A 14465-nucleotide genomic window follows, 5' to 3' on the forward strand; every position below is an offset into this window, starting at 1 on the left:
CGTTTGGGAGCAAAAAACCACATGCAGACGCATTCTTAAGTGGCTGTTTTTAGCCGATTCTACCAAAACCCTATAAGCTTGGAACGATGTCTCGTGGTAAAAACAAAATCGCTATTTTAAACAGTTTAAAAAGGCTAGAAATAGCCCGACACTTCTTTGGTAGTATAGTAAGGGTCCTTAAAATATAAAACGATTTTAAATACAAGATGGTGTCGATGGGTGAACTTCTGATGGTATTGTGTGCTTAAAATATCATTTTTAATAAACAATCTGTACACTTACAAAGTTATCAATGCCTCGTTTTATATTTTAAGACCCTTATTATACTACCAAAGAAGTGTCGGGCTACTTCTATCCTTTAAGTGGTTTAAAATAGCAATTTTGTTTTACCACGATACTTGCCCCCATCTTTCCAAGTTTATAGCGTTTTGGTAGAATCGGCTTAAAAACAGCCAACTTAAGAATGCGTCTACATTCACTTTTTGCTCCCATATGAACATCCCATTTCGTTATCATGTAAAACATATCCCAGATCCATTTACACCGGATTTATCCTTTATTTTTTTTATTTTTTTTAAAAGTTCAAAGTAAGCCTGGTTGAAGTTCTTTGACTTACTATAAATTGTACAGTTGCCCTTTGAACTCTTCGCCTTTGAAACACAATTTCTGATTACGTTTAGTTATTTATTTTCAATAATAAAGTTGTTTTCCGTGTCTGATATCCTGCTTATGTTTTGTTTATTTCACTTTGTGTTCATACCAGTGTTACTGATTAGTTTTTGCAAAAACTTTTTTCTAGTTTGTACTGGTACTAGTCTGTAGACTACTGTTCTCACTGTTTTCACTTTAATTTGACAGTCCTAAGACCTGTCTACTAATGCTTAATTGAATATCGACTGATAGTTTGTTGATCATCAACAGATGAGTCAACTATTTTCTCTGTTTTGCTCTGTTAATAGCTTGTATACACTAGAACTGTTTTCACTTTAATTTGACAGTCCTAAGACCTGTCTACTAATGCTTAATTGAATATCGACTGATAGTTTGTTGATCATCAACAGATAGTCAACTAATTTTCTCTGTTTTGCTCTGTTAATAGCTTGTAGACACTAAACTGTTTTCACTTTAATTTGACAGTCCTAAGGACCTGTCTACTAATGCTTAATTGAATATCGACTGATATTTTGTTGAGAATCAACTGATAGTCAACTATTTTCTCTGTTTTGCTCTGTTAATAGCTTGTAGACACTAAACTGTTTCACTTTAATTTGACAGTCCTAAGACCTGTCTACTAATGCTTAATTGAATATCGACTGATAGTTTGTTGATAATCAACTGATAGTCAACAATTTTCTCTGTTTTGCTCTGTTAATAGTGTGTAGACGCTAAACTGTTTTCACTTTAATTTGACAGTCCTAAGACCTCTCTACTAATGCTTAATTGAATATCGACTGATAGTTAGTTGAGAATCAACTATTTTCTCTGTTTGCTCTGTTAATAGTTTGCACACACTACACTGTTTTCACTTTAAGTTGACAGTCCTAAGACCTGTCTACTAATGCTTAATTGAATATCGACTGATAGTTTGTTGAGAATCAACTGATAGTCACTATTTTCTCTGTTTTGCTCTGTTAATAGTGTGTAGACACTAAACTGTTTTCACTTTAATTTGACAGTCCTAAGACCTCTCTACTAATGCTTAGTTGAATATTGACTGATAGTTTGTCGACAGTCATATGACAATGAACAGGTTGTCACCTACACAGGGTGCCTATTGATTGATAAAATATTCTCATCTTTATTTTGCAATGAACATATATGATCAACAGAGGGTTGAATGTTCGTTCATTAGATGTTCCTTGTGAGTGGAGGAAAGTTGATCCATATGAAACGTAAGTTGAGAATTGGTTAATAACAGCAGTTGATAGTCAACTTACTAGAAGTTGACACTCAACTGATAGTTTGAATATTTGTAAAGAACGTAGTAAAAAGCACAATGTCTGTTGCAGACTGTTTTTGTAAAAATAAATGAACAAAATAAAAATATACTATAGTTAACTAACACGTAGTTGAATGCATGTTACATATTTGTTGACAAGCTCTGTAGAGTATCAACTAACTCACTGTTGAATATCAACTAAACACCAGCTAATAGTGCAACGTGTAGTTAACTTAGTTAGTTGAATGCTTGTTTCTTATCTGTTGAAAGCTTTGTTGATTATCAACTAACCATCTACTAATAATGCAACTAATAGTTAACTGACAGTTAGTTGAATGCATGCTACGTGTACAAAACAACATCTACTAATAGCGCAACTTATAGTTAACAGACAGTTAGTTGAATCCATGTTTCTTATCTGTTGAACAAGCTCTGTCAAATATCAACTAACCATCTACTAATAGTGCAACTTATAGTTAACTTAGTTAGTTGAATACATGTTGCTTATCAGTTGAGATAGTTCGGTTGAATGTCAACTCATTCACTGTTGACATGCAACTGAATATCTACTGATGGCTTGTTGAGTGTCAACAGTGGACTATCAAACTAAAGTGTTACCATTTTTTTGATCAGTGTTGGGTAGCTGAGGTCGTTGCTATAGAGACCATGTCCGTCCGCTTTGTTTGACAACTGGCAGAGCAACCCTATCTCATCAAAATTATGTTCCCAGAGAACTATTCGGCATTCTCAATTACGTTTGTCTGTCTTTACGTTTTATTGAACATATCACAAAGATGTTCATTCTCAGCCTATTTTTTGCAATTTATTTACCTCTAGGATTATGTTCGGTTGAAATGTATCCCAGACACGTAAAATGTCAACATATAACACATTATCGTCATTAAGGCATATTCCCCGAACGTTTCATTGAAACGTATTTCGTCCCTGATTAGGTCTTATTGAACATATTGCAAATAGGTTTGTTCTCAACATATTTTTTGTTATTTATTTAGGCTCCCTCTTGGATAGTTTACATTAAATTGAAACATATCCTCAATAGGCTACGTTAAACATCGATAACATATTATTGTCATTAAGGTATAGCCTATAGGCCTACCTCTCGGGGTAGCCTACGTTTGATTGTAATGTTAATAGTCCTACGTTATGTCACAAGTGGCAACCCAGGCGTCAAAAGCATACGCTGACAGTGTACGTTTTCTTGAACACACTGACGCCTTGCACAGGCCCTGGCCATCTCCTACCACCTGCAGGAAGCTCCCTGTGGCGTAGAATCGGAGGGCGGCCAAGAGCTGCACTTGCGGTGTGAGCGCAAAGCTCCTCCTTGTAGCACTCTGAGGTCTTGCCTGATCGCCCCAAGCAGCTGTCTGATGGCCTCCCTGGGCAGCCTGTAGCGCTGTATGACTGCTGCGTCAGTGTAGACCTCGAGGGAGGTTGGGGCAGCCGAGGTGGACTGGTGGGCGATCCTGGGTTCATCATCCTCCTGCCATTGCTCACGTGAAGGATCTCCCTCTTCCGGATACCCGCATGGATATCCATTCCCCCGGGGATGCCGCGGGAGGCAGAGAAGCCTATGATGGCCATGGCTCGCTCTTCCTCGTCGTTGAGGGCCTGCGCCGTGTTCACCCCCGCACCAGTCAAATTAGTTTGCTGTCGACATTCAGACGCTTTCTTTTTCGTTAGACTTACAAAGTCTTGCCATTTTTTTCGGACATCCACATCGGACCTAGTGATGCCAGTGAGCGCAGTCATTCTCTCTGCTATTTCTCCCCACTTCTTAATTTTTTGCTTGTTGGTGTGGGCACCTTTGAAGCGGTCAAATAATAAGCCTTGGCCTCCACCTCCTCCAGCAGAATGTTAAGCTCTTCTGCCTTAAACAAAGACCTCCTCTTTCTCCCTTTCTCCGCCATTTTCTAGAGGCCTTACCCTTTTTCCGGAGGGTCTTTTATAGCCAATCAAATGATCAATCAAGGAAACTTTATGCGGAATCAGATTAAGTCGGCTCTCTTTGCTGCGCAAAGCATGTTTCAGAAATCAGCCCATTAAGATAAATGTAGTTGTCACACAAGCTATTTTTAATTTTTTGTCATATGGAATTATTTCAGGGGGGAAAATGCCGTGAAACGCACAGTGCATTCAGGATTAGGACTGATATATGTCGGCTTAAGCCTAATCAATTGTGTTTTAATGTCTTTAGCATTTATATAATTGTAGTCTATTTTTTTCGTAGGCTACTCTGCTGTTTTCCTTGATGGGGAGATATTTTAACCCTTTTAACACAATTTTCCTGCGACATTCCTGCGTCTCCCCCTCCTACGGAGCCCATTTCAGCACCGTGTCGGTAGACAGTTACAATCCTACGACGTCGTTAGCGCAGTGCATCTTGCAATTTTTTTTCAGCTGACCTTATCACCCTCTGCAGCCTTTTCCTGTCAGCCACTGCAGGGCTGTACGCTTACTTTTTAAAATGGTAGCACTGGTGCTAGCATATAACTATATGAACAGAATAGGACGTGTACTGTATATACAAAAGTAACACAATATGACAAACAACAAATTTAACAACAATAAAGTGACAATGCACATATTAAATAGTAAAGTGACTATGAGAGCCTCTTTTAAAACATCAGCAGACAGAAGTGGTGAACACATTCAACAAAATTAAGTAATTATTACAAATTAGACAATATAGACTTCTTGGATTGGTCGTAGACCAGCCAATTGAACGTTTTTAACCACTGGGGGTTAAACCTGTACGTTTTCCCGTTGGCCGAGACGGAATCATGGGTGGAGTCGGGTTCGTCCGAAGGTGCCGGTTCCGTGCTTGTGGTCGCCGAGTCAATCTCTTCCATACGTGGATTTTTTTCCAAGTTTCCATCTTTATTTGATGAAGAACTTCCGAATACAGAGAAATACCTTTTCATTTTTCTCTTTTGCTTAAAAAGGAAATTTCCCGCGACCGTTACAAAGCCTCTTCCTCAATGTGCGAATGTTCTGGAAATTTTGTTTTTTTGTAGTTCAGCGGAACTGGCGAGCCTATAATTCAAAATACATTTCCCTACATGCATCGCTCCCATCATGCTCCCACACACTCGCCCTTAGCAGTGCCATTGAAAGTCGTACAGAAAGACGTATTTTTTTTCGGCACGGGTCCTTCTCACCCTTTCGCACCGGTGCGAGTGGACTTATCTTCGCACGTTATATATTTTAATAGCAAATGCGATCAAAACTGTCGCACTGTACAGCCCTGCACTGTACAGCCAGCATACCACACAGTGATGGAGAAGGCCAGCACACTCTCGATGGTGGAGCGGTAAAAGGTCACCAGCAGCTTCTCCTCCAGTTTGTTTCTCTTGAGTACCCTCAGGAAGTGGAGTCGTTGTTGGGCCTTCTTCACCACCGCTGATGTGTTAGCTGACCAGGATATGTCCTCAGAGATGTGAGTTCCCAGGAACTTGAAGGTGGAGACTCTCTCCACACAGTCACCATTTATGTGGAGAGGGGCGGGGTCAGCTCTGTGACGCCTGAAATCCATTATTACCTCCTTTGTTTTTATTGTGTTAAGGGTCAGGTTGTTTGCAGCACACCACTCCACCAGCCGCTGCACCTCATCCCTATAGGCCGACTCGTCTCCTCCGGTTATGAGCCCCACCACAGTCATATCATCCGTGAATTTGACTACTGTGTTGGTGGGGTGGGTGGGAGTACAGTCATGAGTGTAGATGGCATACAGGAGTGGGCTCAGCACGCAGCCCTGTGGAGAACCCGTACTGAGCATGAGGGTGGAGGAGCTGTGGGTGCCAATTTTAACAGACTGCGGACGATTTGTAAGAAAGTCTTTCATCCAGGCACAGGTGGCGGGGGGGAAATCCAGGGCAGCTAGCTTGCTCACAAGGATGTCAGGGATGATGGTATTAAAGGCCGAGCAGCAGTCGACGAAGAGCATCCTTACGGAGGTCCCCGGGTGTTCCAGGTGGCTGAGTGCAGTGTGGAGGGCTGTAGAGATGGCATCATCAGTTGATCGGTTTGCTTTGTATGCAAATTGGAATGGGTCAAAGGTTGAAGGGAGGCATTCTTTGATGTGATGAGTCATAAGCCTCTCAAAACATTTTGCAACCACTGGTGTTAGTGCAATGGGTCTGTAGTCACTGAGGTTATTGATAGTTGAATTTTTGGGGACAGGGATTATGGTAGCCGACTTGAGACATGGTGGGACGATGGCATGTGTCAGGGACAAGTTGAAGATCTTAGTGAAGACCACTGCCAGCTGATCAGCACAAGCTTTGATTACTTCGCCAGGCACTCCATCAGGTCCAGTGGCTTTTCTTGTGTTCACTGACCTGAATACACGACTCACTTGATGTTCCTGGATAGTGAGTATAATATAGAACGCATCCCAGACAGCAAAATAGTGTTGAATCAACGGTGAATCAACCTCCGCATTTTCAACCAAAACATGTTGAATCAGCGTTGAGACCGGGCGTCGATTCAACGTCAGTTTGCTCATACTGTCCATCGTCGATTCAACGTTGAATGGGAGACGAACGACGACGGCGCGTCGATCCCTTTTCAACCTTTATTCAACTAGTGATTATGGTCGAATTTAGGTCGATTCAACGGCAGTTTGCTCATACTGTTCCAGGTCGATTCAACGTTGAATGGAAGGCGACCGACGACGGAGCGTCGACCCCTTTTCAACCTTTATTCAACTAGTGATTATGGTAGAATTTTGGTCGATGTTGGTTCTTCACTCACTGATTTATTTAAAGGACATCATGATATGACTCTACAATTAAATTAGGATTTTTAGGCTACTGAATCTCCTTCAAGGCTCTAATGAATATATGAATACACAGAACATAGGCTATTGTTGTCAAACATATTGTAGCGGCGGCCAAGAAAAGCACAGTCAGGCTTTATTTAACTGTAGTTCTGCGCCCCGTACACCCCTCGACGCAGACTACTTTTATTAAAATCCTCTCACATAGAGCACCCAACAAACAAACATGACACAACAACGGTGGCGACAATAATGAACAACACAACGTGATAACCGAACACGAACAACCCAAACCCAATTAACCCTACTTATTCTAACGAATATAATTATTATTTACACACACACATTCATTCATGGTCGAGGATCCTGCGGCGCCTGAAAATAAATAGAGGAATATTAAAGGCCCACTATGCAACTTTTTTAGCTAAAATTACATTAAGTATGCAGGTTGAGAGTTATGCTGATGGTTCTGCATCCATTTCTTGGTCGATTGGTGGGTGTGTCATTTACCCATGTCGCCTCTCCAGTGAAAAAAGCGCATATGCAACTTGCTCTGTTCGGACCGACACAATCCGGATGTGACGCAGCGGAAGTATCCTCGAAAATGTAGTCAGATTGTAGTTTCGCAAATGCTTTACGGCACAGACACACACCCAAACATGGCACCGGCTAGATATAAACAGCCAGTTGCGAGGCAATTGTTGCATTCATCATGGATCAATCGACTGATAAGGGACCCAAGAGGCGACCGTCGACGGAACAAAAGAAGAATGGACCAGAAAAGAGATCAGACACGAGTGAAAGGGGAACTATGCAACTTTTTTGGCTTGATTTACCTTAATATAACAGGCTAAGAGTCATTGCGATGGTTCTATTATACATTTTTGTTCGATTGTTCGTTGTTTCGACTCACCCTTGCGCATCTTGGCGGAGAAAAGGAATATGTTTCTGCCGGCGACCCGCCGCCCACCTCTCGCGGGAGTCTCGGGTCTCGCGAAGTAACGAATTGCTTTACGGCACAGACCCCCAAACACGGAACCGGCTCGATATAAACACAAGTCACTAAGGGATTGTTATATTCATCATAGATCAGCCGAGAGACAGAGAAGCCCAATGTCGGAGGAACAGAAGAAGAGAAAAGGGAGACTGACCGGCAGAGAGGCCAGACACGAGTAAACGTTGGGCAAGCTTTTCAGGAATAGCGTGAACTGAAAGAAAAAGAAGACTGCAAATCAGACGCCGACTCGGCCGTGTTGCTTTTGAAATTGAAAGTACCCTTGGGTGGCCTTTGTCTTCGTGGTATTCTTGATGTTGATAGTCTCTGTACAAATGTGTTTGCTCAACCATTTTGTTGTGAGCCCTGTAAAAATTGTTTTCTCGACCGTTTTGTTGTGAGCCCTGTATGTTTCTAGCTTGCTTGGTTGCAACCATATAAACACCTTTGTTTCCATGGGTGTTTTGCTGTTCGTCTGTCTCGTCCCCCAGATACAGACTGAATCCCCGAATCCAGGTTCTTGTTTATTTAGATTATTATGTTGGCCAAACCTCTTACACTGATTGTTCTGTTCAACCTAAGATAAAACAATTATAATCTAGGATATAAATTCTCCCCGTCAACTATAAAAAAGGATGGATTTATGTTTATTGCAATACAAATACACCCTTTTATGTATAACCTTGCCTACACTTTATGAACATCTACTTCGGACATGGCTCCACGCATTCGCCGGCTTCTTTGAAAACAAATGCACATGGCTCGCGTAGAAGTGCATGGGGAAGGGTCGTCAACGAGTTGTTACGACAGTGTTGTAAAGTATCTACTACAAAGCTGTAGGGGGCGCTGTGTAGAGAAATGTGCGTGCCAAAACCAAGAAAACAGCGAAGAAATTCCCGAAGTTGCATAGTGGGCCTTTAACATAAGCGGTATAGGCTACAAAATGAGTCCAGCAATACGACTGAATGAGGTTTGTTTCAAACTACACCATGCGTCCGTGACTGGCATTGTATGGAGCCAGTTTCCTGCCATAATTCAAACCTGAAAAAAAAAGTTTCAAAGGCTTGTAAATCTGGATATGAAAACTCAACACCTTGTAAAAAAGGTTTTGCAACACTGAAAAAAGAGATTATAACCTGAGAAAAATTCAAACAACTGTAAAAATGATTTTGTGTTCTATTTTATCTTCTTCATCATTTTCACCAACACATTTTCAAAGTATTTTTTTTTTTCACAAACATGTTTTCAAAGTTCAAACAATATCACCAGCGCATTTGTAGAGTTTCAAATCTGGCACTGTTCTAACAGTGTATTTCATTGTTTCCCGGTTTTGAAACCTTGTAAATGGGATTCTGTAAACAGGTGTTCATACATTGAGAAATACGTTTTGAAAGGTTGAATATTTATTTTAAAAACTTGTAAAGGTGTACGTTTACGCCATTGCAATGTATTTTTTCAGAAGTGACTTTTCACTTTCAGAGATTTGACCACACAGGCGCAAGCTTTGAGTCACGTGAATATTGGCAGTGTTCTTTCGCGCATTTGTTTTGAAACTCCTGACAGTCAAGTCTGAAGAGAAAAAAACTTTCCTGGGGGCGGGACCATTTAGCTCTAAACCTATTGGTTGCTCTCGGCTGACGTACATTCCAATCACATTCTTGTCATCGGCAGAGCACTGTCAATCACGCACAGCCCGGTGAACGGCACATGTACACATATATGATGTCTATGCATGTACATCCTTCGTCCCTCCCCATGCGGGTGTTGGCGCGGATGGGGGAGTCTGGGCGGTGGACTGCGACGGTATGATAGTTGTCTGAACGCTTGGAATGTACTGACGTACATTCCAATCACATTCTTGTCATTGGCAGAGCACTGTCAATCACGCACAGGCCGGTGAACGGCACATGTGATTGGAATGTACGTCAGCCGAGAGCAACCAATAGGTTTAGAGCTAAATGGTGCCGCCCCCAGGAACATTTTCCTTTTTGACTGTCAGGAGTTTCAAAACGAATGCGCGACAGAACGCTGCCAATATTCACGTGACTCAAAGTTTGCGCCTGTGTGGTCAAATCTCTGAAAAGTCACTTCTGAAAAAATACATTGGAATGGCGTAAACGTACACCTTTACATATTTTTAAAATAAATATTCAACATTTCAAAACGTATTTCTCAATGTATGAACACCTGTTTGCAGAATCCCATTTACAAGGTTTCAAAACCGGTAAACAATGAAATACACTGTTAGAACAGTGCCAGATTTGAAACTCTGCAAATGCGCTGGTGATATTGTTTGAACTTTGAAAACATGTTTGTGAAAAAAAGAAAAACTTTGAAAATGTGTTGGTGAAAATGATGAAGAAGATAAAATAGAACACAAAATCATGTTTACAGATGTTTGAATTTAGTCTGATTTTTTTCAGGTTATAATCTCTTGTCAGTGTTGCAAAACCTTTTTTACAAGGGGTTGAGTTTTCAAACCCAGACTTACAAGACTTTTTTTTTCAGGTTGGAATTATGGCAGGAAAGTGGCTCCATAGCAATGCGCTCTCGAAATGCATTTTGGGTCCGTCCGTTCAGACCTGTCCATGGTTCACGCCTCGTGCCCACTGCACCGTCAGGACGTGGGAAGGCGTGGCTGACGGATGGGGGAGTAATCTTTGCAGATGCATTCGTCAGCCAATCAAATCGGTTCGCCGGGTTCTTCCCGCTTCTTCCTGCTTGTTGCGAGGCAAGATGACCCGCTTTCCCGCTTTCCAGTATCGTCAGAGCCCGAGTCGCGTCACAGTGCTTACATTTGCATACGCGATCTGATTGGATGACGGAACCGTCGCTGCCGAAAAAGTTGAAAATTTTTCAACTTTCTGACGGTGGCGAACGCTCCAACTGAACGGATGGATCAACAATGCATTGCGCGTCCGTCCCCATTCAAAGTCAATGGGCAACGGTCAACTGACGGAGGTAGTGGGCACGGGGCGTCACGCCTCGTGCCCACTGCACCGTCAGTCAACGGACGTCAGAAGGCGTGGCTGACGGATGGGGGAGTAGTCTTTGCAGATGCATCCGTCAGCCAATCAAATCGGTTCGCCGGGTTCTTCCCGCTTCTTCCTGCTTGTTGCGAGGCAAGATTACCCGCTTTCCCGCTTTCCAGTATCGTCAGAGCCCGAGTCGCGTCACAGTGCTTAAATTTGCATACGCGATCTGATTGGATGACGGATCCGTCGCTGCCGAAAAAGTTGAACATTTTTCAACTTTTTGACGGTGGCGAACGCTCCAAGTCAACGGACGGATCCACAATGCATTGCGCGACCGTCCCCATTCAAAGTCAATGGGCAACGGACAACTGACGGAGGTAGTGGGCACGGGGCGTCAGTGTCGCACTCGTGACTCGCGACGCTCATACCGTCGAAGGACGCATGGTGTGTGGAACAAGCGATAGGCCTACCTGATCGCGTTCATTTGTTCGCCTCCCTCCACCTCCCTCTCTCTCCGGTGCATATTTAAGCCACTTCTTCAGTGTCCCTGAAAAAACAATATGGGTGGTCCCTGGCAGCTGTTATTGGAGTGCAGCTGAAAGAAAGAAAAACAAACCCGGTCAAGAATTACCAACATGGCGACGGTAAGCTGTAACATGGCCATGGCCACCATGGCATAGTGCACCAGGCAAAAAGTCAGCAATTTGTTTCCTAACCACAGACCCTTAACGCTGGTACGCAGTGCAGTGGTTTCACTGTCCTCTCAGTCTCATTTTACTGCACTATGGGTTACCACATCGACTCCATCCCAGTTACTTCTTTGATTACAGAATGCATGCATGCAGGGTTAAATTGGTAGGCTACGGGCATGTATGGCCGTAGCCCGACATACCACGTGTATTCAATGCTAGCGGAGTAGCGCGTTGTTACATTCTTATGTGAATGTAGGATTTCGGTGCAAGATAGCTAGATAGTAAAAGTAAAATAACGTCAAACTAAAGTGTTCTAGTGCTGACGGATAGTCCAAGAGTGCAGTGCAGAATATTGTCAGTGTTAAAAGCATTGCTTCATCTGGACACAAAACTGAGATCGCATAGTAGCCTATAAATTGACTTTTTCTGATTTTACATGAAATAAGCATAGCACAGAAGACTACCCATAGTGCATATTAAAAAATCGACTTGCTGTTTTAAAAGCATTTATTTTAATCAGTGGTATCTGTGTCTAATGCTTGTGTGGTGTGACTGAGTTTTGACAAACATACCGAACAGTACATCACTAAGGACAGTGCTTTTAAAGGCTTCCTTGAAGCCTTTCCCTGCCCAGTTGAAGCGACACGCCAGGTTATTTGTTAGGCCACTCTGCAACATCCTTCTTACGGGCTCTTCTGCAGTGTGCCCTCCAATTAGACTGAATGTTAAGATCTGACAAGACATAATAAACCAACACACAAGTGAAACATTGATAATTATAACATGTATAATTACAATATCTCCCAAAAGTGAATAGGCCTACACCCCTCCCATTTTTGCAAATATTTTATTGTATCTTTTCATAGGATAACCCTTGGCATGAAACTTTATTATAACTTAAACTAGTCATTATACGTATTGTAGAGAACTAGATTTATTGTCCTCAGAATATGACTAAAAACGCATCCATTAACAACTAAACAGCTGGCCACATAACTGAGTACACTTAATTATGAACATGACCATTGCGCCCATGCATAGTGACAATAAATCTATCGTAATCTACAAACTCTACACTGACTTCTTTAAGTTACATCAACGTTTCATGTCTATGGAGTTATCCCATGAGAAGATACATTTAAACATTTGAAAAAATGGCATAGGGTTTTGTGAGATACTGTATGTAACATTTTAGGTTAGGTGAACTCCTCACAGTGTTAATTTTGTTTTGAAAGATAATTCCTACAAATAGTGAGTGATGTAGTGGATGGCTGGAAAGAAGAGGTATGGTTTTATTAATTTACACGTATACTTTGACTAGCTTTTGGGTAGTGCAGATTTGTACCTACCATCTTTTGTTTTTCGCAGGGGGTTTCTCTCATAACAGCCTCTGCTAATTGAAACTCCTCCATTGTCCTCAGAGGCAGCTTGATGGACGAAGCGGCAGCTTCTGGTGCTACCGGCCTCACCATCTCTCTCCTAAGCGCCCTCACTTCACTCCCCAGGTTGGTAATTTCCGCTTTCATCAATTTATTTTCTTCCAGCACTTTGGAAAGCAGCTCCACGACTTTAGATATTCCCATATCTGTTCATGGAAGTTACTTATTAGAAATGTTTTCTGGGGTTTGGTGTACTTTGGTGTACTTTCCCATTTCATCTTAATAATAATGTGCATGATAATGATAAACAATGGTTAGAATGTTTATCTCCTCGACTTACCATGCAATAGCTGGTGGCTTGGTTGGACTGTATCTATATTCAAAAGTCATTGATTAGTGTCAAGTGCCAATGATTATATATTTTTTTCAAAGTAGTGTATTTAAGGAAGAGTTTGTAAGATTTACCTTGTAAGAAATGAATATAAATACATGTTCAATCAATACATGTTGAAATGAGGTGTTCTACTGACGCCAACACTTACCTAGATGTAGTAGCTCAATTCTCTGGCTGCCAGTTGATTGAGCTGGAATAAAAAATAATTAATTGCATCCATGTAATTCTGTGTAAGTTACAATATTTTAAGTTTTACTTGTTCAACCATCTGTGTTTGTGTGTGTGTGTGTGTGTGTGTGTGTGTGTGTGTGTGTGTGTGTGTGTGTGTGTGTGTGTGTGTGTGTGTGTGTGTGTGTGTGTGTGTGTGTGTGTGTGTTGCACAAGAGGAATGGCTTTGTATGCAGTTGGGTAGTCCTTCAACCATTCAGACAACAATGAAATGTGTCAAAAAAAACGTGTTGGTTTGAAGCAATGATCAACGGGGCAGATGGGGAAAACTGTATGAGGAACAATTATTGATAAGTAAAATTACCTCCTGGGTGGTCGATGGCCCAAATAGCCACTCACTATTGATGTCTGAAAAAAAATGAAACACTTCAAACTGAATAAGAGAGCCAAATGGTATTTCTAACATATGTGTTAAAGATCCCATGCCATTCTATTTTATGATGCTTTAATATAGGTATTAGTGGGCCACAAACACAGTATTCAAAGACGTCCCCGAAATTCAGCCGTGGTGCAGAGTTACAGTCGCACATTGAGCTTCCCCCAAACGCGCTGTTTCGGTGGGCGTGTCAAGGCAGGTCAAGGAGGGGGGTGGGGGTGTGGCCCTGAGCAGCTTGTAGCCACTACCATGCGCTCTGTCTACGGTGGGCGTGTCAAGGCAGGTCAAGGAGGGGGGTGGGGGTGTGGCCCTGAGCAGCTTGTAGCCACTGACAGTACCATGCGCTCTGTTTACGGTGGATGTATCGCAATGGCTCTTAGAAACCCATATTATACATAGATATCTATATCATATAATATATATTATCACGGCCAAAAGCTGTGTGAGCCTCCAGACGATAGGTTATTATGAATCTCAAACGACCGCGTCTACTTCAGATTGATGTGGAAGTGGAAGAACCAGAGACGTCGGAGAACCCGACGAAGTCCTTTGTGATTCATTATATCGTCTGGACGCGGAGACAGCTTTTGGCCGTGATAATATGTATTATTTGATATAGATATCTATGTATTATATGATATTATTTAGATATAGAGCAGAGCTCCAGGACGCAAGTGTTGTACACTTACT

At 42.0% G+C, this 14465-nt stretch overlaps 1 long non-coding RNA gene across 1 annotated transcript; it reads right to left on the minus strand.

Annotated features, from left to right (window-relative positions):
* Positions 1-11900: 11900 nt before the first annotated feature.
* On the minus strand, positions 11901-13252 carry LOC115542573 (uncharacterized). Its single transcript, XR_003976569.1, has 3 exons — positions 13118-13252; positions 12748-12983; positions 11901-12130 (listed from the first exon to the last, which is right to left on the minus strand). It is a non-coding gene; the product is annotated as an uncharacterized LOC115542573 (long non-coding RNA).
* Positions 13253-14465: the final 1213 nt, after the last annotated feature.

This window comes from Gadus morhua, chromosome 4 (genome assembly GCF_902167405.1).
Source record: "Gadus morhua chromosome 4, gadMor3.0, whole genome shotgun sequence".
In the NCBI taxonomy this organism is placed as follows: Eukaryota; Metazoa; Chordata; class Actinopteri; order Gadiformes; family Gadidae; genus Gadus; species Gadus morhua.